Source organism: Jaculus jaculus, chromosome 10, assembly GCF_020740685.1.
Source record: "Jaculus jaculus isolate mJacJac1 chromosome 10, mJacJac1.mat.Y.cur, whole genome shotgun sequence".
NCBI lineage: Eukaryota > Metazoa > Chordata > Mammalia > Rodentia > Dipodidae > Jaculus > Jaculus jaculus.
The window spans coordinates 72,992,900-73,018,491 of record NC_059111.1 but is presented as its reverse complement, the minus strand read 5'-3'; the positions used below and the strand labels follow the sequence as shown (position 1 = coordinate 73,018,491).

Genomic DNA, 25,592 nt, shown 5'->3' with positions numbered 1-25,592 from the left:
AACACCTTAACTGCTAAGCCATCTCTCCAGCCCTGGGGGCTAATTTCTGCCTTGTGTTATGATGGGTTCCAGAGAACTTTTGAATACCAAACACATCTCATAAGCATAAAAATGTTACTCTGCAATGGAACTTGAAAGGAGTGGGCTGGTTTCAGGAGGGGATGAGTACCCCTGAAATGCCAGGAGGAGTGCTGGTTGGCAAAGCCAAAGGTGTCATTAGTAAAAATCTTCACAATCAGCTCTCAAAGTACACCTTCAAGCATTTGAGGTAGCTGGCATTTTACCTCTTCAATAGCTTCAAGAGGAAACAAATACATTAATCAGAAGTTCTTCCAACCTGAATGTGTGAATAACAAAAATCATCCGTAGTGAAAAAAGGAAAGAAATGAGTGCTTCTTTAAAATCAACACTCCTAGTTTCTGCCACAGGAAAGAGAGGCTGAGACCTCTTTCATGTGCAGCTTTGAAAGCATACTGATGAGTGTGTTTTCAGAACTTGACATGAATGAAGATTATTTCCTTAAATCATTCCTTCCCACAACCTGAAAACTTGGGTTTTGACATATTACAGTAAATTTAAAGTCTTTTTATACATTGATTTGTGTGTGTGTAAGCCATGTGATCTTCATTCTTTATTCTTTTCCTTCTCAATAAGTCCAACATTATTCCATAATAATGACAGATTTCAAATAAGACATACTCCAAAAAATAATAAACCTAATAAGACATATTCCAAAGTCCCACTATGAAAATAGCGTTTGCTTTAAACTCAGGTTTTTGTCTAAAAGGTTTTTCTTAAGGTTTTAAAGAATGAAATTAATCAACAGAATGATCATCAATTCCAATTTTACTGTCTACTGCCATCAGCTAGGGAAGCTCTAAACCCACCCTCACCTGGCTGTTCGCTGGGAATCTGATGCACAGCCTGGCCTTCAGAACCCGCAGGAGCTCCCGAGCGGGTTTAGATTCTGGTCCTCACTCAGTAGCACTGCTCTGGAGATTAATGACTCAACATCAACCATCCTCATAAGATTGCACAATCTCAGATAAAAATCCTGTCTCCGAATCTAAACGTGGTCACCTGCAAATAGAGAAGCAGGCTCGCCAGCCAAACACGCCACCGGCAAATGACACACGCTCTTCACCAACCCCCAAAACCCTGAGGAGAATTTGCAAAGGGGAGGAGGAAATCAAAACTTCTGAGGCCCTGCTTTTCTTCTTAAAAGTACTTTAAAAGGAAAAAGAAATGTATTTTTATTTACATTTTATCTTTTTGTACATATTGTTAGGGGCCAGCCACTTTTAATGATAAGGGATGACCAGAGCAGTTTTCAGAGCTTTCTCTGTTCTACTTCTGACTTTACTTGTGGTGTGACTGTGTTCATTATAATCTCAAAAAAGAGGGGGGAAAAAAAAAACCTTGTAAAAACACAAAAACAACAGATAATCTTTTTTTTTTTTTTTTTTTTAAAGGTAGGGTCTTACTGTATCCCAGGCTGACCTGGAATCCTGGAATTCACTATGTAATTTCAGGGTGGCCTTGAACTCATGATGATCCTTCTACCTCTGCCTCCCCAGGGCTGGGATTAAAGGGATGCGCCACCATGCCTTGCTAGATAAATAATCTTATTCCGGGCATTCCAGTAACTTTTTTTTTTTTGTGTATGTACCTAGCTGTACTATAGTAGCTGGTTTGTATGAGATGGTCAAAAAGGCCAAAGATAAAAGGTGTCTTTCTCCTTTTTTTTGTCTATGAAATTGCTGTTCATTTAATTAATTAATTATTTATTTATTTTTGCACCTATTTGATGTATGTGCAAAACAATATCCAACAATAAACCAGAATTTTATTTTGATGAGTTGTTCTAAAAAGAAACAATTGTACAATCTGTACACTGAGTAGATTTATTTTATTTTATTTTTTTGTTGTTATGTTCTCTGTAGAGAAGAACCCAGAAGAAAGGTGCTACATTAATCACTAAAGCAGGATTCACCACATAGCCCATGTGTTTCTGATCCTATTGCACTTATTTTTTTGAATGACAAGTGAAATAATTCTGCCTTGTATCTACTACTGACTATTTCTTAGGATAATAATTGTCAGCAAAAGCTCAATAATGAAAGCACAATATAGACTTTTCACTCTGAACTCTAGAAATTCAACTCTACTTCAAGAATCTTTATTATTACTCATAGTTGGAAATTATCAGTTGGGCTACAGGACTATCAGTATCACAAATCTGGTATATTTCTAGTTTGTTTACAATTTCCAGTAGGCCAGCATAAAATTTAACAACATAAAATTGGAAAAAGTTTAATAAAGGATCTAGCTTGGTCATATTAATTTATAGAATTTGATATTATTCCTTATAATTACCATGGAAGGTCCCTGATTAAAGAGCCATGAGAAATCATTATAGTGTCTTTAGTATGGGAATAGCAGTTTCTTTATAAAAAACAAAAACAAACACTTGGATATAGATTAGGTAGAACAATATGAGTTTACTTGGGAGATACTGAAATGTCTTTGAGACATCCAAGTAGACATGTCAATAGGCTACTTGGCTGTGATATCTGGAGAGGTAAATGTACAAGTCTCCACAGACAGAAAATAGCTGGTTGTCATAGGCAAAATGAAGGGGCCATCAGCTAGGATGAGGAATCAGCAGTGTGAGGAACACCATGTACAGTCATATCCAAGAAATTCTGAACTAAAAGGGAAAATATAATAAACATGCTTTTATTTCCATCTATTTCCATATTTATATTTTTAATATACTTTTTATTTGCAACAGAGAGAGAGAGGGAGAGAGAGAATGAACCAGGGCCTTTAGCCACTGCAAATGAACTCGAGACCCATGTGCCATTTTGTGCATCTAGCTTTATGTGGGTCCTGGGGAATAGAACCTTGGTCCTTTGGCTCTTCAGGCAAGTGCCTTAATTACTAATACATTTCTCCAGCCCCATATTTCTATTTGTTGTATAAAACTGGCAATGGAATTATTATGTTAAAGAACATTTATATCTACTGACATTTTTATATGGCTTAGCTATACTATCCCATCCTTCTTTCTAGCTCTTAACTAGTAAAATTATGACCACTGAATAATTACTGTGTTACTACAAAGAGAGTCATTTAATATTTTTTTGTTCCAGACCTTGTACTACCCTTGGAGCCATTTGTATTTCCAAAATCAAATGTTTTATGGTAGATGTACTTTTGGTTTTGAATAAATGAGTATATTAAGACCATAGCAAGCAAAAATGAAAGACTATAGATAAATATCCATACAAAGCCAGGCACTGGCACATTCAGCAGAAATGATTGAAGTAGCCCCATTGAAAAGGGAAAGAACTGCCAAGACAGATAATAACAGAACGTCAGATTGGGCACTTAACACCATTCAGAACAAATGAGTTAAATCCTGACTGATGGTATCAAGTAGCACATAAACCACAGAATGGCAGATAAATTACAGATCACTAGATTGGGTGCTTATAGTCTCCAGCAGAAAGGACTGGAGAAACCCCATTGAAACAATTAGCTGGAGTTCCTGAGGGAGTCCTGTGTGGAGGTCTTTTCCTTCTGCTAGGCTTCCAGTTAGCAGTTCCCAACACAGGTACCTTTATATTATGAGACAAAATAGAGTTGAATGTTAAGTGTAGAGACCTGGGAACAACTGGCCTTCTGCTGTTCTCAAGGATGCAGTGTTTTATTCTTGGGCTCTTTTGCTGCTCTTTTTCTTTTGGTCATATGGTTAAGGGGCCTGTTTATCCCAGGACAAAGGGTTTTGGAGGACACTTTAAAATCAGCATTCTTGGATCTGAGATGGGGGTGCCTACTTTATTCTCAGACTCACCTTCTCGGAAAACTTAAGCAGCACATGGCAGTTTACCAACACAATTTATATTGCACCATTATACTATGCATAAATACATGTAAAGGAAAATTAATTAAATCATTAATTAAATGTAACTAGATGGTGAAAAGCAATTGAGAGCATTGACTATTGATCCATACTGACAGCTTTCCAGAAAGCTAGTGAAATAGCTTTCTTTTTCAACATCACTAAATATATATGATCTTTATCAATGTGATTGATAACAATGTTACCCCATTATCTCATGGAATTCAAAAATTTATATTATGGGCATATAAATGGCATTGCAATATATAAATGAGACCAAGAGGCTTTAAAATGAGACCCTGTCAGGAACACAGTAATTTTTCTAGTAAAGTTGCTGAATTAAGTTAAAATGATAATATGGCCATTTGTTTTCAGAACATGGATCAAAGAGCAAGTGTTAGAATATTTGCTTGCTAAGCTGCAGTAAGAAGAGCCCGTGGTTGCTCGCCACCCCTTCCCAGGTCTTCTTGCTGGTGGGACCGGCAGGACACAATGTCTTAAGTTACATCATTATTCAGACTGAGACTCAATAATAGCATTTCCAAATTTATCTAGAAACTTCAAAGTTACATAATGATGTGCTTGCTTTTGTTCACATAAAAAATCAAATTTTTAAACAAGACATTTTAAATTATTTATTTGGGAGAATAACCATGGAGCTATCTTCCCAGCACGAAGAATTAAATTTTGACTGAGTATTTTCATACTGCAGGAAGTAGAGAATTTTTGACATTTTTCATTTGATCAATATTTTGACTTGTCATACATCAACGTTAAGAACACCATGTTGCATAAATTTATGATATAAAAGTGCAGAATATGTTAGGGCAATTTTGGAAATTATTGGAAATTCTGTTCTAATGACAGGTCAAAATTCATTAAGTCCCATTTTTTTTAATGAAATTCAATTCAGCCACTCAAAAAGACATTTTTAAAATCTAACACCTGAACACAACAGAAAGATAGGTTAATTTGTAACTTATATGCTGGGAATTTTTTTTTTCCATAAGAGCAGAGAACTTCATGAGTACAGTAAAAACATTACATTTCATCACATCCAACAGTGGCCAGTGTGAGCCAAGTTGTTTCCCACTGTTTGTTGGTGTCGATGTGGTGTGACCCCAGGAACAGTTCAAAGTGACATGTTGTGTTCACAACCAAGGGTTAGGGAAGTCTATTGGTGTAATGGTCCTGTACCCCAGATTCACAAGAAGTTGGATTTTAAATTGTGTGGTCACATAGTATTCAGAAACCTTTTTCCAATGTTTTTGTATTTCTAAAATAATTTATTATGGCAATGGTATGATCCATTATATAATCAGTGTCTTTATTTATTTTTATTATATATGAACATATTTAGTATGTAAACAACACATGTTGGTACCACCCTTTCCCTTCTCCCTGCCCCTTTTCTGAAGAGCCCTTCCTCATTGGGGATGCAGGTCAACTCCATGGGGATTATGGGTCATGCGTTATGGTGGGGGTGGCTCTGTGCAAAATGCACAATGTCCCAACTTGTGGCTCTAACAATCTTTCCACCCCTCTTCCACAAAATCCTCTGAGCTATGCTGGGAGTACTTTAAGTCTACTTTGGTGATGGGCACTAAGTAGTCTCTGGATCTCTGGTTTGGTACATGCTGAGTGTCCTTAGTTTTATGTCAGATTCATTAAGAAAGCAGCACTCTTACTCATTTCTCAAGTTCCTCTGTGGTTTCAGTTGGGGCAAGGGTGGAGTACACTGGGTTATTTATCTCCTCAGATTCAGCTCCTCTCTGAAAAAGAGAAGCAGATTCTCCAATGGAGAATGGAGTCAGCATCAGTTAAATGGGGTGACCATTATTAGAGAGAATTTAAAGGGTGTAGACCCTCATATAGCCCAAGGATAATGGGAGCTTGACAATGGAAAGCAGAATCATTATCTGGATATGATTCTGACTTGTTTCCCAGTTCTATATATGGATTATTTTCCAATGAGTGGATCTGTTAGCCAATCCAAGAGCAGGTGCTTACCCACCATAGCTGTGTGCCACTATTGCACTTCTATGAGTTTGTTTGCTTCTGAGTCACTTAGACTTTCAGTTGCTTGGACAGATGTTGGCCACTTTCCCCTGGTAGCTCAAGTAGCACCTTTCAGCACTAGATGGGCTAACTGGGGACTGGCTCTCCTTTGGATTCCAACCAGGTCTCTTCATGGTTCATGCTGACAGCATGTGGTGTCTTCAGCAGTAAGGTCTTACCATTAATCTCTGGTGGGAATTCAAGTGCTCTGAGAGAAGTCTCACTTTTTTGTTTTGAGATATCTAGTAGGTCTCTCTGGTCAACAGCTTATTGTAGATGTATACCACATCCTGGTACAGGGAATTACAGGCCAGCACCAAGGGGAGGAAAAAAAGAAAAGGACAGAGAAGAAAGAGAAATAGGATAAATTTAAAGTTATGTTTTGTCTCACCCACTCCAGGACCCTTCAATTCAGGTGTTCCCCCTCAGGTCCTCTTGAGGGTTCCACCTTTTAGTCTGACTTCCAGGAGATAGGATTCTATAGTACTAGTTCAATTTGAGTTCAGTTTTGTGTGTCTGACCCCTGTCCCTCCCCTTCCTGCAAGCTGTATCCACTCTATTGTTCAACCCTCAAGATGCTATTCAGGTATGTCAGCAACTCGGGCTGATCGAGATTGGGAACTGCAGATGAGTGAGACCACATGATGTTGTCTTTCTGTGATTATGTGAGTTCACTTAGAATGACCTTTTCCAAGTTTGACCATTTTTCTACAAATTTCAATGTGTCATTTTTTTCTTAATCCTGAGAATTTCATCATGTACTTATGCCTATGCAGGCAAAGCTTTTCTTTTCATCCTGACAGTAAGGATATTTCTATTGGTATGTCTTGTGCTGACTCTGCATTCTATTAATAATAAAAGGCTAGAGGGTCGGGGTGTAGTTGAGGGGAAAGCTTTGCTAGCTACACACAAGGCCTGGGGTTGCTCCCCAGCATAAGTGCAGCAAACCATTGTCAAGCCTTGCACAGCTTTCTTGGTGCAGCCCCATGTTTCTGGTTAGTGTTTCAGGAACTTTTTCTCCACTTCCCTCTCTCTCGGGGGCTTCCAGTTTAGGTCAGTCTTATTAAACCAGCCTTTCCTTTATTGCTCAGCCTAAGTACCCCTCCTCCTGCCCTGTCCCCACCATAGCTCTCCTTCTCCGCAGCCCTACCTGGGCCTTGTTATCCTTTTCCACTGTCCCATCAGTTCTCAACTAGAATCCTGACCGATATATTTGCCTACAATTATTCCCTTTAGCCAAGACTTAATGTGGCAGCAACAATCATCCTATTTAAACATGCAAGAACCATCTGTATGGGCAGGCTATCTTGTCTACACCACTAGGATTGTTGTGCCTTGGGGTGGTTTTCAAATGAGGCCCCAAAGAAACTTGGAGGTTACCTACAAGTAGCACTTGAAAGGAAGCCCAGAGGCTCAGAACCAACCTGTCCTCTCCTTTCCTGGGCAGATTTGATTTGTAGAGGAATTGTACATTGGGATGATGCAAGCACCAACACAACAGGGAAAGATTTGAACCAGAAAGACATATCTTAAATGCTCACAGGAAATATCCCATTCATAGTCAGTAAAAAAAAGCCCCCATCCTTGTCTCTACATCTCACTACACCCCATAGTCTATGGCTGCCTCCTCTGATCATTTCCTCTTCTAGTCCCCTCTCACCAGCTTCCCTCACAAACAAAAATGAACAAGTTGTCTTTTGCCTTTTTGAATATGTATTCTTTGGCCTGTTGGAAGTATAGAAGATATGGTGTTTTTGGTAATTTATCCCAATCATCAGAAGCTTCCTGATAAGCTTGACTAAGCAGTCAACAGATAGGTACATGAATGTGCCACTGTACAAAATAAAAAGGGAGAGAAAAACAGAAACAGGCTTTATCCTTTATTTATTACACTGATCATTGCCTTCTTAGTTTCCTATTACTTTAAAGTTTGCTCCTTTTGAATTTTCCTAAGTCGTAAGACACACAGTCCCACTTGCTGAACATCTGAGCAGTCTCCAGTTGTATTCTTAGAGTTACACATCGTGTAGTTTTTACAATCCAGGATGCTAGTGATTTCATGAGTTTCTTCAGTTTCTAAAGTCAAACAGACAAATAAACAAAAAAAGAAAGAAAGAAAGAGAAGTATTTACTCCTGGATATGTTCACTGAGTTCTAGAAGGATTCCAAAAATGAAACACTGTGGAAAAATATTGATGAGAATGTCCCCCAGTTAAAACACAATTAGCTGTTAATAAAACTTAAATATATGTTTGTTTTAGAAGTACTAGGGACTACAGTCTGACATAGTATAAAGAACTGACCACCCTGTGCTTTGAATATGTCTAGCATTGTTGGATGATTTTAAAAGAAAGCCACATTGGGAGTTCATTGTACACCACCATAGCATACTGGATGCTCTTCCATTCCAGGAAGTGGAGGCCACAGGTGCATAGGTTAAGGTGTGGTTTCTCAGGAGATGTCTTACACTACTATACTCTCAAATATGTGACAAGGACTTCCTACACCTTTTATCATGAGCTAACTTCATTCAGGAGCCATTTTGAAATATCTCATATTTTATGTTCCAAATTACTGTATTCTAAGCTGGTTTTCTTCTGATACAATATTCCTGATAATTATTGATCTAAAAAAACTCATGTACATTTTTGCATGTTTATATATGCTGTGCGTGCATATGTGAGTTCTTCTGTATGCAGGTGCACTTTACCAACTGAGCCACCTCCACATCCTTCATTGTGGACATGTTACAAGCTCTCTTATATGATCATAGATAACATTAGAGAGAGGGTGTAGGAAGAAGAAGAGGAAGAAAGGAAAAAAGGGAGAGGAGGAGGAGGAGGAAAGGAACAGAAAATCAGATGGAGCAGATGTTGTTCATTTGCCTTTGCCCTTCACTTGTACATAGCACTCAAATTACCACACCCAGAGCATAACACTGGAGAAACAGAACTAGAAAGGGGGGCTTGACCTTCCCTGTATGCTATTTTGTGTTATATATATTGTATATATCTGGAAGTGGGAAGAACTGGACTTCAGGTCTCACAATAATTTGTAAAATGAAGGATCAGAAAAGGTAATCTCTGAATTCCATTTTTTAAATATAATGTAAGAGTACACTCTAAAGTTAAAATGAGAAATTTTGTATGAAATTCTCAAAATTTTATTCATTTTAAATGAGTTATTTGTAAAAAAAAAAAAAAAAGTAAATCCTTCCACTCAATGAATACATTTAACTAGGTTCACTGAGTGCCCACCAAGACACATTGTTAAGTATTTTGCCATTTTTATAGTCTTTTCATTTGCTTCAACTTATCTCTTCCTATAATTAAAATCTTACCTGACATGGAATGTAGGCCAAGAAAGACAAGAGCTAAGGAAAGGAAATAAATCCTCATGGCAAGGTAGCACCAAAAGAGCCAAGTGTCTTGGCACGATCCAGCAATGTAAGTGCGGATGGTTTTAGAATCAAATCTGTGTGTAGAGATCTTTGTAGATGAGCAGGATCTCATATGCTGTAGTCTCTCTTGGATTTGTGGGCAGTCAGCTCCTCAGACCCCTGTGTCCCTCTTGCTTGTTTTCATCTCATTATGACATAGACAAGTTCTTATTACACCATCATAGCACCTCTTGCACAGGGTGAGGCTCCTCCAAACTGTTGCTATGTTGTGCAAGTGAGATCAAATTTGGGCCTCAAGCTGCCAATTCCATTAATCTTGATACATTTGAACTACCACACCAAACACTGGAAGGTTGGCTTCAATTATTTGCGGCTTATTTTTTCTAGAGATCAATGAATACCCAACCCTTAGGCATAATACAAGATATGCCATCATTTCTGAGAGAATTTCCCTTTACGGGTCTTTCCTAAGCATTATCTTTTAATAACACTAGAGAAGATCCACTTTTTATATTTTAAAGGGAAAAAAACCAAACTTTTGAAATTATGCAACAGTTAAGGCAGAGAGCTTTAATACATCTGGAAAAGAAATTAATGTCTTGAAAAACACCAAATGGTTGAACTCATGCTGGGGCAGTTACAATATTGTACAATGCATAGAAAGGCACATGATATACCTGCTTCTGATGTTATCCACAGTCTCAGAAAGTTTGGGCTGTAATGATGAAAAGGTATAATGGGGTTAGTTACAAACAGTAAGAAATTTATTTTTCATAGTTCTGGATTTTGGGGAAGCACAAGATCACACCCTAGATCCATTCTTTGTCTGGTTAGGGCCGACTTCCTAGTCAATAGTTTGTTCTCTTGTGTCCTTGTCTGGGAGAAAGGACAAAGGGTATTTTCAGAGGCCTTTTCATAAAAGGATCTTATGATCCCATGCATTAAAATTCCATTCTTTTGTTTTTAGCACCTCCTGTTATCTCCAAATAGCATAACACTATTGATTAAGTTTATTTGTATTTGAAGGGATACAAACAATATCATAATGCCCACAGACACATTTTACCAGGTGGCCCTAAGAGCTAGCAAGGCTACCTCATCAAATGAAGCAGCCTAATACAGCCAATCCTTACTCATCTATAACCCTTGGCTACCTCAGTCTTTGCTTCTAAAGCTTATCAGCCTGCTTCTTTATTAATTTTATGCCTTGAATTCAGAGACTTGAGACACATCTGAATTACTCACAGACAAATTCAAACTTCTAAAGTCACATTGCAACAATTATTTTCCAACAGTATTTTAAACTGTGTAAGAAAATTGGGTGATGTTGGGTTTATTCCCATCTTACTGCCCACAAAGCTGCCTTTCAGAACAGCTCAAATATGTTTACTGCTTTACAAGCAATGCTTATTGGGAATTTGAGTCCAGGCTTACAAGATGTGTCATAAGCCCTTTGAGAATGCTAAAGATAGCAACCCAGAGATTGCAGAGTTTTGATTGTAGATGATTTAAGCATATAAGGTAATGGTGGTGATCCACATTTATAATGAATAATCTTGCACTTGGTAGACAGTAAAAACTGAAGATATGGTGATTTGGTGTATGTTTCTATTTTTATTTTAGGTATACATAAGCTGAATGTTGATCTCTGCCAAATGGAAACAGTATCTTTATGTGTAAGGAAGTATCCTTTTCTCTTGTATGGTCCAGCCTTTACAAAGATATCTGATAATAACAATCTAAGTGCCAGGATAAATATTCCTAAGAACTACAGTCAGTGGTTTTTAAATGTATGTGCAGTATTATTAAATATACCATTGAACATGTTGTTAAGGTTATTTAATTTATGTCTAAGAAGCAAAAAGTCAGAACCTTATCTTCCTTGGGATGAGATCAGGCGTTTCCTCTTTATCAATACCAGAATCTCTCTAATGTGCAGAGCTCTGCCTTCCACAGTTGGTATTGCTCTACAAAGACAAGAGCAAAACGTCTTTCTTTGTACTTTCTGATGGTGGTTTGGTAGCGATTGAAAAATACAAAGGATGACTGGGAGATGCATCAGAGTTGAACTAATTCATAAGGTTTATCAGGATGAAAATCTTTAATTCAAAGTTAAATAGATTTAGGTGTTCTAAAAATGCTGGAAATTGGAAATCAGTTCAATTTTTCAGATTAGTATAGGAAAGTACAAAGAAAATGAAGACAGCTTTTATATCAAAATAAATGTTATATTTTATTAACTGTAATTTAAAACTTGTATTAAGAAAAGAACTGTATTTTTGTATCTCAAATGTCTATCAACATAACCTTTGATAAATTACAACACAAAATTTAGTAAGGGTATGTCAACAAGTGACATAGTAGATAAGCAAATCAAACCATTATATACTAATTCCAAATATATACATAAAGGAGAGAATGAGAGCTAAGATGGAAAGTAATAGAAAAATGAGAACATGTTACCATTTTCTGCTTTGAAAAAACAATTAGGTATGGAAATGCAAGTAGAGAAACATGACCCAGGCAGGTCTGGGGGGATATTTAATTGCAAGAGTACATGTTACAGAAGAGGAAACCAGAGGAGGAATTGGGCATCAGGAGGGGACATCCTACCCTGACTTGCATTCACTGTTGGCTGTGGTTAAGTTGCTTAAGAAAGCAAAGCTTAGAATAAAATTCAATGGATAATTTAACTCAATGTATACAAATGTATTTTTCTTTAAACTTGGATCTTAGGTGGAGATTGTCAAGAGATATCACAGTAAGCCTGAAAATAATACTGAAGCACAGGCTTGAAGCAGACTTGGGGCCCAACTAAGTCTCTCATGTGCTTTGGACTCTTTGGGAAATGACAGAAGTTCTGACTGTGCAAATGTTGCCATTGATCATTGGATGAAAACAATCTAAAATTATATGACTCTGAGTTCATGCATGTTTATTTTAATAGAATCAGTGTAATCCTAGATTCATATTTGTGATTATTTATGTGTAAACACACATATATATGCATGAAGGAGCAATATTAAAGCTATTTCACAGTTTATTGTCAGCTAATCAAAACAGGAGCTGGCTATATCTAACCAATATGGTCATAGCAGCACATACCTCTCAACACAGCTCTGCAGAGAAAATGTCACAGATTCATGCATAAAGATATAGATTCAGATTCTCAGTAAATCAAATGCATACTCATACCACAGAAGGCAATGCATTGTTACTGTTCTCACCCTCCATTGTAGAGTCAGAGTGCAGAAGGAAACTAATGTTTTTGAAAATAGACAAAAAAAAAGGAGCAAGGGAAGGACTGCATTTGAGGATCATTCCTTCAAGTAGCAGAAGCTGTGTTTGAATAAAGGCAGAACCTGGCATTGCTTTTCATGTACATAATTTATCTAATCTTTTGATTAATACTAGAGCTCAAAAGTCTCTTGGGAAAAAACTTTGAAAAAAAGTTGAATTCAGATGTACAGAGTTCAGACTCATCTGATGGATCAACGCAAGAAGCACAGGAACTGGGAGACTTGAGTGGGGAACTTAGGGAAGGACCTCCCTCCCCCTTAGAGAAAGAAGAGTCTAGCTGTGGACCAGACTTAGCTGGATAGGAAGATGGTTGTGGGCGCAGCTCAGGGAGGGGTGCAGCTGCAAGGCAGAGTTCATGGATGCTTCTGAACCCTATCAAGCTTTCTCTTCTGTGGGACCTAGGCCATCACTAAACCTATCTGGATTTAAGGGTTTTTAATGTATGAAATGGGGGTTGGTGATCCTTATGTGACAAATGAGTTGCCATGTAAAATCACTTTCCACTGGGGTAAGAGGCAAATCTTTCAAATCGACCTTCAAGAAGTGAGTGGTAATGCTGGGCCTATTGTTTTCAGCTGCTCCACCTGCCCCTGTCTTCCCCATTGATGCTGCAGTCTAAAGACCCATAGCATGCTTCGGCTCTTCCCATTAAATATGAAGACGGCTCAGTCACTTTGTCCTGTAAATAATAAGGTTTGGACGTGTACAGGTTACTATTGCCAACTAAAAAGTAGTTAAATTGAAAATTATCCAGTCCTGGCAGACATTCATGTGACCTAAGGTTTGGGTTTTTCTTAGAATTTATAACCTTCACAGTTAATTTTGCAAGACTTGTTTAAAGCCTGTCACTTAGCACAAATTGACATTTTTTAAAGCTCCAGTGTAAAACTGTAAAGACAACTTGGGGTCTTTTTCCTATTAGAATCACCTATTATTTATTGCACTAGTCATGGAAATGAATCATCAAGCTTTCCTTTTTAATATTTTCTTAGAAATTGGAGGTATTGGAGAAGATAGCATATCCTCAATTAATTTTATTTATTTATATATTTAAAAAAATAAGGCTAGCGAGATTGTTCAGTGGTTAAGCACACTTCCTGTGCAAGCCTGAGGGCCTGAGGAGGCCTAAGGAACCGCATGAGTCCCATCTCCAGAATTCTCACACACAGCTGTGTATGGACCAGTCCCATGGGGACAAGAGTCTGGAAAACCATTGGGGCTCCTGACTATAATGGCAAGCTCCAGGTTCAGTCGGAGACTCTGGCTGAAGTAAGAACACTGAAATATCTCAATCACACCTTCCCAGGCTCAGGGTCCCTTGCAGAAGAGGTGGTGGAAAGAATATAAGAGCCAAAGGAAGGGTAGGGCTTCCTATAACATGCTCCTCCAGACACAAAATGACCTGGATATCCATGACCTCACAGAGCCTGACACTACCTACACAAGACCATCATAATAGGAAGAAAGGATCATAACATCAAAATAAAAGAGAGACTGATTGAGAGGGGGAGGGGATATGATAGAGAATGGAGTTTCAAAGGGAAAGTGGGGGGGGGGAGGGAATTACCATGAGGTATTGTTTACAATTATGGAAGTTGTCAATAAGAAAAATTAGAATCTAAAGAAAACAAAATAAAAAAATAAAATATTTATTTTGAGTAAAAAAAATTAAAAGGAAGAAAAAAATTTATTTTATGACAGAGAGAGAGAGAGAGAGAGAAAGAGAGAGAGAGAGAGACCAAGTGTACCAGAGCCTATAGCATCTGCAAATGAACTCCAGACTCATGTGCCATTTGAGTATCTGGCTTTCTGTGGGTACTGAGGAGTCAAATCTGAGTTCATAGGCCTTGTAGGCAAGTGCCTTAACTGCTGAGACATCTCTCTAGCCCAAGAAATAAATTTTTAAAAATCAAATCAGAAATAAGTTAAATACTCCTCAACACAGAGTAATTAAATAAAGTTAGTTCCTCTGAAAAATCAAATAAAATACAGAATTCTCATGCTGGAGACATGGCTCAGCAGTTAAGGCTCTTGCCTTCAAGGCTTATTGACACAGGTTTGATTCCCTAGTGTCTATATAAAGCCAGATGTGCCAAATAGCTCAAGTATCTGGGACTCGTTGGCAGTGGCTAGAGGCCCTGGTGCACCTATTTTTTTTTTTTTTTCTGTCTTTCTCAGTTCTGTCTCTCTCTGCTTGAAAATAAATAAATAAATAAATAATGCTTTAAAAAAAAAAAGAAATACAGAATTCTCTGGTAATTCTTATAGAAAAAGAGTGGAGAGGCACCAGAAACAAGTGTAAAAACATGGCCATAGATGCAAATAATACTCATAAAATTAGAAGAGAATTCTACCCAAAGTTTATGCCAATAAGTTTAAAAGTTTAGAGGAAATTCTCCAAATACTATCAGGAGAGATATGCAACTAATAGATTGCTATAGAAAATAGCTGAAAGCACTTAAAAATATCTACCCTTAATAAAAAGCATCTGTTTCCAGACCACTTTTTGTATGTATTCTACAAAACCTTTTTAGGACAGACTTTTCAAATGTTTTATTTGAATTGCTTCAGAGCATTGAATATACATAAAACCTTTTTACTGTTAGGCTAGCATAAAACCACACTGAACAAAGACTGCCTTAAAGTCTTCCTGTGAATTCAACACATGTTAAAAATAATATTTTAAAGAGTTTGTGAATCAAATGACCTAGAATATGTTGAATGGTATATCAAGACCAAGTCAGACTTTTATAAGAATAAAATGATAGTCAAGCAATTAAACAATCAGAAATGTATCCAATTAATTCAAAATATAGAAAAAGTAAAGTCAGTATGACTCTTGTAATTGATAGTGAAAAGGAAGTTGATAACATCCTAAGTCTGCTCCTAAAATAAGCTCTGTAATCTTGGATGTGCTAGAAAAAATGAGCTTAACCCTTGTTTGTCTTGTGTTATTTTATCTTTGCTTTGACAAAATACCTGGCATAAGTAACAAGGAATGGAAAGTTTATTTTGCCTTTCAGTTTGAAAGTACAGTTCATTATATCAAGGGATGGCATGGCCACAAACAGCTCTAGATGTGACTACAGGAGTGAGAAGTGTCTAGTCACAATGTGTCCACAGGAAGCAGAGACAGATAAGGCTACTACTCAACTTGGTTTCTCCTTTCTTTCCTTTTTAATTCAGCCCATGAGATGATGCAGACACACCAGAGGAATTCTTCCCCCACTCAAATTTTTCTGTAAGCACTTACAGACTCAGAGGTGTCTCCTAAGTGATTCTGAATGTAGTTAAGTCAATAAAAATTAACCATCACACTCTCCTTAGGACTAACCAATAAGGTGTAAAAGATACATTTTCCACTTCTGTCTTCTGTCTAGGTTTTCCTTATGCCCAGGATGCAATTTTGCATTTCCAGAATAGGAAGGAATAGACTAACACATTCTGTCTGTCCTAGACATAATCACATGCAATAAGAAGGTCTGGCTACATAAAGGCATTTAAGATGGACTGTCTCCCCAAAACTCAGTGAGAGCTTTATCTTTGTAGCATTTGCAATAGATGAACAACCAGACTGAGAACTCAAATGAGGAAATCATTGCAGCTTTCATGGAAGTAGTATGTAACGTAGAGTGGGAATGACCCAGAGGACGCTTGGGTTCTGAGGTGGCAAATACCCAGTGCCCATAAACAAAAGCTCTGGGCTTGTGAGAGCTGTTCTAGCATGGCTGGAACCCTGGACAACTGTTGAGATTAGCTGTACTTCTCAGCACATTATGCATGTCATGTGAGTGCATGTGCATACGTTTTGCTTGTGCATTGAGTGTGTCCCCATGTGCATGGTCATGTGAGAGGAGTCACACTCAGTTTATATAACACATGTGAAATATTCTGAAACTATGATAAGTAGCCATAGAATTTTGTCAGATGGTCAAATAAAAGATTGCCATATTGGGCTGAAGAGATAGCTTACTTAAAGCATTTGCCTACATAGTCAAAGAACCTAAGTTTGATTCCCTGGGGCCCACATAAGTCAGATGCACAAGATAGCACATGAGTCTGGGGTTCTTTGCAGTGGCCAAAGGCCCTGGCATGCCCATTCACTTCCTCTCTTTCTCTCTCTGTGCCTCTTTCTCCCTCTCTCTCTTAATAAATAAAAATGTAAAAATTAAAAATGATTAGCATTTAAATATGACTTGCTTTCTTGTATTCCAGCATTAATCATGCTTCTGCTAAATGGAGGATATACCTCATTCACATTGGCAACAGAAATCTATGAAGCACTATGAAACCATCATAAGATGTATAAAATTAATATTAAAACAAGGTGATATGATTTCTCATACTTAAGCAAAAAGTTTAATTGGTAATACATATAGTTACTAGAAATATAGATAGGTATTGACTTTTGGGAAGATGATTTAATAGCTGAAATAGTATAAATGTATATGCTATTTAACTGAAAATTTTTTCTCCTTCAGGAATCAGTTTACATAAAATGTTTTTATAAAGTCATCGTTTTTCATAGAAAAAATAAATCTAATCTCTTTTGAACTGAAAAAAAATATTAAGAGATTTAGGCACAGTCATCCAATGAAACTAAAATTTATCAATTACCTTTTAATTTGTATATGTTACCCTGAAAATAGATACAAAATTCCTAAGGCAGGGACAGATCAGTTATTACTCACAGCGTCCTTGTGTACCAATTCTTCTGTTTTTCTGAGACTGAGGCATCTTAGAAAGTATAGAAAATTAGGAGACCATGGTACAGGAAAGAAGCCTTCACCCTGGAGTTCAGTTCAGCTTTCCTGTTGATAAGAGTGAAGAGATGTCACCACTGCTAAAGCCAAACTTGCCTTCAGAGACAATGCATGTTTTCTTGAAGTCATCCCAAGCAAGAATCGTTATAGGAATTGAGAGCCACAAAGCCCCTCTGGACTCTGGGTGGCCACAGATCTCCCAAGCCAATGGCTCTGGAGTTCTTGTTTTAAGATTAACAAGTTATGAACAATTGTAGACACATAGAATGCTTTGTTGTGGAAGATTCTGGAGATAGAGTAGAAGTAAAGCAGAAAAGCTCCCTAGTGGAGGAGCTGATGGGTCCTGAGCAGGTAGACACATAGTGATGTAGATTGGGTTTCCTTAGAGCCTTGGAGATATAAATTTGGCACTCAATTGGGATAAGCTTAATTACCATTTCAAATGTGTATGGAGGACCTTGATTGGTTGTTGGGTTAGGGAGGTCTTATGTCATATTTGCCTTGCTGGTCAAACAGCAGACCAGAAATAACTTATGGGAGGAAAGGGTTTATTTTGGTTTATAGACTGGAAAGAAGCTCCATGATGGCAGGGGAAACCATGGCATGAGCAGAGTCTGGACATCACCTCCTGGCCAATGTCAGGTGGACAACAGCAGCAGGAGAGTATGCCAAACACTGACAAGGGAAGCTGGCTATAACACCCATAAGCCCACCCCCCAAAACACACCTTCTCTGGAGACTGTAATTCAAAAGTTGCCATCAGCTGGGGACACAGCATTCAGACTACATAAGTATATAGGGGGCACTTGAATCAAACTACTACAGAAGGAGAGGTAGACTTGGTAAAAGCTGACAAAACTTCCTAGAGGGGAGGACCAAGAAATTCCTGATCACTACACTGAATCAGACTGGAGTTCCCTTCTGGAATCTCTAGGTCAGGTATGTTCTTCTGGGCCTTTGTCTCTAAGTAACTATCAACAAAAGAAGACTAACTTCTAACTCTATCAGAATGTTGACAGCAACTAATGAATCATGCTGCTTTTCTGCCGCAGAGCTAAGAACCTGTCTTTACCTGAGTGTAGGTCTCTGACAAAAACCTCCTCAGATTGTAGAAATGCATCTCCACCCACACCACTGCTGGCAGGACAGTATCATAAGAGTCAAATAGATATAACTGGGCGTGGTGGCGCACACCTTTAATCCCAGCATTTAGGAGGCAGAGGTAGGAGGATCACCACGAGTTTGAGGCCACCCTGAGAAAACATAATGAATTCTAGGTCAGCCTGAGCTAGAGTGAGACCACACCTCAAACCCCCCCCCCCAAAAAAATATTGATGTCACCATACTTTTAGTAGGCTGCACACTGTGAGAGACAGTGTCAGTAAGGCTCTGGGGTTCATCTAGCAGATGGCTAGCTGTTTCCCTGCTTCCATTCTGTGTGGGGAGAGAATTTATGCTCCCCAATAGGAACAGATGACCCTTAGGACTGCAGGTGAAGAAGCAAGTCCAAGCTTTCATCCTTTGGGGTACAAATCAATATTTCTTGGGGAAAGTCCTGAGTGTTCACAATTATAGGATATTTCTATAGCTTGGAGAGGCAGTTGATTTACTTGCTGAATGGGAGCAGATGGATCTGAGGAAGGGAGTCATTTACTGACATGGCACTTTAATTTCTTCAAGAAGCCAAACTATAGAAATATGAAAATACCCTCCTCATGATAAGCATATGAATAAGGTACAGATTTATGATATAATCACCAAAATTAATCATAATATGTAAAACTAAATGAAAACTAACAGAATAATTTCTTGTGCATATCTGGTGGGCAAAAAAAAAAAAATCAACCTGTTATCTTTCAGCAAAGGGAATGAATATGGTAGTTTAAATGAAGGACTTTTGGGCTGGAGAGATGGCTTAGCAGTTAAGGATTGATTTCACAGTACCCATTTAAGCTATATTCACAGGGTGGTGCATGCATATAGAGTTCATTTGCAGTGGCTAGAGGCACATGCACACCCATTCTCAGTCTATCTCTCTGACTCTCTCTTTCTCTAGTAAGTGTGTGTGTGTGGGGTGTATTTGTTACTGAATTTGGGGATGAACCTAAGGGTGATTTTTTAAAAATTTCTTTCCAGTATTTAGATATTTTTATTTACCTATTTGAAAGACATAGAGAGAGCAAGTATGGGTGTACCAGGGCCACCTGCCACTGCAAACAAACTTCAGACACATGCACCACTCTGCATCTACAGGGCCATCAGGTTGAGCTATCTCTCCAGCTTTGTTTAAAGTATTTTTCAGGGCTGGAGAGATGGCTTAGCGGTTAAGTGCTTGCCTGTGAAGCCTAAGGGCCCTGGTTCGAGGCTCGGTTCCCCAGGTCCCAAGTTAGCCAGATGCACAAGGGGGCGCACGCGTCTGGAGTTCGTTTGCAGAGGCTGGAAGCCCTGGCGCGCCCATTCTCTCTCTCTCCCTCTATCTGTCTTTCTCTCTGTGTCTGTCGCTCTCAAATAAATAAATAAATAATTTTTTTTTAAAAAGTATTTTTCAGATTTTTAATTATATTAGTTTATTTTTTTTTCTTTATTCATTATGCACATGCTCAGTGTGTAAATAGCACGTGTTGGTACCATCCTTGCCCTCATCCCTGACCCTCCCCTCTGAAGAGACCTTCCTCATTGGGTATGCCAGTTATCCCTATGGGAATTGTGGGTTGTGCATTGTGGAGTTAGCCATCACTTATGGGGAAGAGCCAAAGTCTCTGTGTATAATGTCCCAACTTGTGACTCTAACAATCTTCCCATCCCCTATTCTGTGAATTTCCTTGAGCTATGTTGGGTTCTTTTTAGGTCTACTTCAATGATCAGGTCTTGGGAGCCTCTATGTCTCTGGATCTCTGGTTTGGTAGGAGTTAGGTGTTCTTTTTGTCTGTCTCCTTCACCCTTGTGCTGATAGGTTCACCAAGAAAGTAGCACTCTTGCTCATTTCCCCAATTACTCTATGGTTTCAGCTGGGGCCCTGGTTAGGTGCGAGGGGCTGATTTTCACCTCTGGTTCTGCATCCATATGAAAAAGAGAAGCAGATTCTCCAATGGAGAGTGAAGTCATCACCAGATAAATAGGATAACCATTATTAGTTTATAGAGAATTTAATAGGTGTAGGCCCTCTTGTAGCCCAAAATTGGTGGGAGCTTGATATTGGTGAGCAAACTCTTAATTTGGATATGATTCTGACTTGTTTCCAAGTTCCAGCTATGGGTTCCGTTCCACTGTGCAGATCTGTTAGCCAATTCAAGAGCAGTTGGTTACCCACCATGGCTCTGTGCCATGATTGCCCTTGGGTGAGTATCATGTCTGATTGTTTGCTGCTGAGTAGCTTAGACCTCGAGTTGCTTGGAAAGATGTTTCCCATTTTCCCCAAGTAGCTCATGTAGCACCTCTGGCACTAGATGAGCTGTCTGGGGACTAGCTCTCTTCCAGATTCCCTCCAGGTCTCTCCATGTTCCGAACGAACAGCATATGGTGTCTTTGGCAGTAAGGTCTTACCACTAATCTTTGGTGTGTAATCAAGTGCTCTGACAGCATTCTGTCCTCTTTTGGGAAGCCTTATAGGTCTCTCTGATCAACAGCTCATTGTGGATGGTAACCGCATGCTGGTACTGAGAGTTACAGGCCAGCACAAGGTAAAAGAAGGAAGAAAAAGATAGGTAATATAAAAGAGAGAGAAGAGAGAGAGAAAGAGAAAAAAAAAAAAACAGGAAAAAACTTAAGGTTAGTCTTCATCATACCCTCTCCAGGGCCTTTTGATTCAGGTGTTTCCTCTAAGGACCTGATGAAGGTTCAACCTTTTAGTCAGGACATAGGATTTTATGGTACCAGTTCCATTTGGGTCCAGTTTTGTGCCCCCTAAATCTTACCCTCCACTTCCGCCCCACTCTTCCTATTGTCTGGTCCTTGGGATGCCTACTAGGTATTTCAGCATCTCGGGCTGATCCAGGTTAGGAGCCACAGATGAGTAAGACCTTGTGACAATTGTATTTGTTTGATTGGGTGAGTTCACTGAGAATGATCTGTTCCAAGTTTGACCATTTTTCTACAAATTCCATTGTGCTATTTTTTCTTACTGCTGTGTAAAATTCCATCATATAGATATACAACATCTTGGTTACCCATTCCCCTAATGATGGACATCTGGGTTGATTCCAGTTCTTAGCTGTTATGAACTGAGTGGCTATAACCATGGTTGAGCACATAACTCTGAACTGAAGCATGGAGCTTGCGGTGAATTGATTCAGGTGTCCCTCATAAACTTAGGTGTTCTGAATGCTAGGTTCCTAGCTGATGGGGATTTTGGAATCATTGCCTCCTAGAGGCAGTGTATTGTTGGGGAAGATTTTATGGGTATTATAGCCAGTGTCCCCTTGACAGTGTTTGTTACACTCTCCTGTTTCTGTTGCCCACCTTATGTAGGCCGGGGAGTGTTATACACCCATTGCTCATGCCATCATTTCCTCTTGCCATCATAGAACTTCCCCTTGAGCCTGTAAGCCAAAATAAACCTCTTTTTCCCATAAGCTGCTCTTGATTGGGTGATTTCTGCCAGCAATGCAAACCTAACTTCAACAGAACTTAGTCAACCTTTTTATGAGCCTCCATGTGACTTTCCATAGTGGTTGTACCATCTTACATTCCTACCAACAGTGAAAGAAGGTTCCCATTTCTACACACCCTTGTCAACATTTGTTTTCATTTGATTTTTTGATGTTTACTATCCTTACTGGGGTAAGGTGGAATCTCATAGTTGCTTCAATTTGCATTTCCCTGATGATTAGGGATGTTGAACATTTTCTTAAGTGTGTGTTAGCCATTTGTATTTCTTCCTCTGAGAACTCTCTGTACAGTTCTCTCCCCCACTTAGTGAATGGGTTATTTGATTTTATTTTATTGCTTAGGGTTTTTAGTTCTTGGTATATTATAGAAATTAGGCCTCTGTCAGTTGTATTGCCAGCAAAAATTTTCTCCCATTTTGTGGGCTGTCTATTGGCTCTGCTTATTGTATGTCTGTGAGAAACTTTTCAGCTTCATGAGATCCCATGAAATTCCTGAGGTACTGGGGTTTAGTTCAGGAAGTCTTTCCCACTCCTATATCATGGAAATTTCCTCCTATATTTTCTTCCAGTAATAGCTGAGTTTCTGGTCATATATTGAGGTCTTTGATCCATTTGGGCTTGATATTTGTGCATGGTGAGTTGTGTGGATCTATTTTCATTTTCCTGCATATGGTTATCCAGTTTGTCCAGCACCATTTGTTGAAGATGCTGCCTTTTTTTCCAGTCTGTTTTGTTATGGCCTTTGTTGGATATCAAGTAGCTGCAGTTACTTGACCCAAAGTCTGGATCCCCTATTCTGTTCCAGTGATCCATAATCCTGTTTTGATGCCAGTACCATGTTGTTTTTGTTACTACGGCTCTGTAATATAGCTTTAGATCAGGTATGGTGATGCCTCCAGACATATTTCTTTTGCTGAGGATGTTCTTGGATATCCGAGGCCTTCTGCCATTTCATATGGATTTTGAGATAATTTTCTTTCTATCTCTGTGAAGAAAAATGTTCCGATTTTTATAGGTATTGAATTAACTCTGTATATTCCTGTTGGTAAGAATTCCATTTTCACAATGTTAATTCTGCCTATCCAAGAGCATGGGAGGTCTTTCCATTTTCTCAAGCCCTCCTCAATTTCTTTCTTGAGTGTATTTATGTTTCTGTTTTTAAAAATATTTTTGTTGGGCTGGAGAGATGGCTTAGTGGTTAAGTGCTTGCCTATGAAGCCTAAGGACCCCGGTTCGAGGCTCGGTTCCCCAGGACCCACGTTAGCCAGATGCACAAGGGGGCGCACGTGTCTGGAGTTCGTTTGCAGTGGCTGGAAGCCCTGGCGTGCCATTTCTCAATCATTCTCTCTGTCTCTTTCTCTCTCTCTTTCTGTCACTGTCAAATAAATAAATAAATAATGAACACCAAAAAAATTAAAATATTTTTGTTTATTTTTATTCATTTATTTGACAGTGACAGAGAGAGAGAGAGAAAGTGTCAGATAGAGACAGAGAGAGAGAGAGAGAGAGAAAATGGGCATGCCTGGGCCTCCAGCCACTGCAAACAAACTCCAGATGCGTGCACCCCCTTGTGCATCTGGCTAACGTGGGTCCTGGGGAATCGTGTCTTGAACCGATGTCCTTAGGCTTCATAGGCAAGCGCTTAACCACTAATCCATCTCTCCAGCCCCTTGTGTTTTTATTATATAAGTCTTTCACATCTTTGGTTAGTGTTATTCCAAGTATTTTGTTTGTTTGTTTGTTTGTTTTGTCACTATTGAAAATGGGACAATATCGCTAATTTATTTCTCAGTATCTTTGTCCTTGGCATTTACAAAGGCTTTTTATTTTTATGTGTTAATATTGTATCCTCCTACTTAGCTGAAAGATTTAATCACCTTTAAGAGTTTTGAGATGGAGTTTCTTGGGTCACTTATGTATAGAATCATGTTGTCTGTGAATGGGGCTAACTTAACTTCTTGCTTTCCAATTTTTATCCCTTGTATTTCTTTATCCCATCTTATTGCTTGAGCTAGGACTTCTAGTACTATGTTGAAGAGCAGGGGTGAGAGTGGACACCCCTGACTTGTCTTCAGCCTCTCGCATTAAGTATTATTCAGGCTTGAGGTGCTTTATATATAGCCTTTATTATGTTGAGATATAAACCATCCATGCTTGTTCTATCCAACATTTTGATTGTGAAGTGATGTTGTATTTTCTTGAAGGCCTTTTGTGCACCTATTAAAATTATTATATCACATTGACAGATTTCCATATGTTGAACCAACCCTGTATTCCTGGATTAGAGCCTTCTTGATAAAAGTGGATAATGCTTTTGATGTGTTGTTGAATTTGGTTTGTGAGGATTTTGTTCAGGATCTTTGCATCTAAGTTCATTAGGGAAATAGCCCATTAGTTTACTTTTCTTGTGGCATCTCTGTCTGACTTTGGTAATAGGATGATACTAGCTTCATAAAAGGAGTTTGGAGCTTTCCCTGTTCTCTGATTACATGGCACAGTTTGAGAAAATTTTGTTTCAGTTCTTTCATAAAGGTTTGATAGAATTTAGCTGAGAAGCCATCTGGTTCTGGACTCTTTTTGGGGAGGTTTTTAATAACTTTTTCAATCTTGATGGGTGTGAGAGGTTTGTTTAGGAGATTAATCTGCTCTGAGTTTAGCTTTGGTAGGTGGTATATGTCCAGGAATTCATCCATTTCCTCCAGATTATCCAATTTTGTAGAGTAGATTTTTTGGAGATAAATCCTAGTAATTCTTCCAATTTCACTTATGTCTGTTGTGATCTCTCCTTTTCATTTCTAAGTTGTTAATTTGTAGCAACTCTTTTTGTTGCTTGATCAAATTGTCCAGGGGTTTATCAATCTTGTTTACTTTTTCATAAAACCAGCTCTTTGTTTCATCAATTTTATTAATTGTTTTCTTGGTTTCCAATTCATTAATTTCTGCTCTGATCTCAATTCTTTCTTTCCATCTTGAGCTTTTTGGGTTGGATTCTTCTTGTTTTTTCGTTGCTTTTAGGTGAATTGTTACGTTATTGATTTGGAATCTCCCTGTCTTTGTTATGAAGGCATCTAGCACTATGAATTGTCCTCTAAGGACTGCCTTCATTGTGTCCCATAAGTTTTGGTATGATGTGTTCTCATCATTCAATTCTAGAAATTTTGCAATTTCTTTCTTTATTTTTGTTTCATCTACTAACCATTTACTGTTTAAAAGTGTGTTGTTCACTTTCCTGGAGCTGGTGGGATTCTTGGCACATCTCTTGTTGTTAATTTCTAGCATTCCAGTATTATAATCTGTTATTATGCAGGAAATGATGTCACTTTTTCTAAATATATGGAGGCATGCTTTATGACCCAGTATATGATCTATTTTAGAGAACGTTCCATGGGCTGCTCAGAAGAATTTGTATTCTGTAGACTTTGGGTAGACTGTTCTGCAGATGTACGTTAAGTGTAATTGATCTATGGTGTGGTTGAGCTCTCCTACTTCCCTGTTGATTTTCTGCTTTAATGACCTATGTATTGCTGATAGTGGAGTATTGAAATCCCCAACTCTAT

General features: G+C 38.4%; 1 pseudogene; it reads left to right on the top strand.

Moving 5' to 3' along the window:
* Positions 1-13,853: 13,853 nt before the first annotated feature.
* The window catches only part of LOC123463971, a 58,963-nt pseudogene continuing 47,224 nt past the window's right edge, over positions 13,854-25,592 (top strand).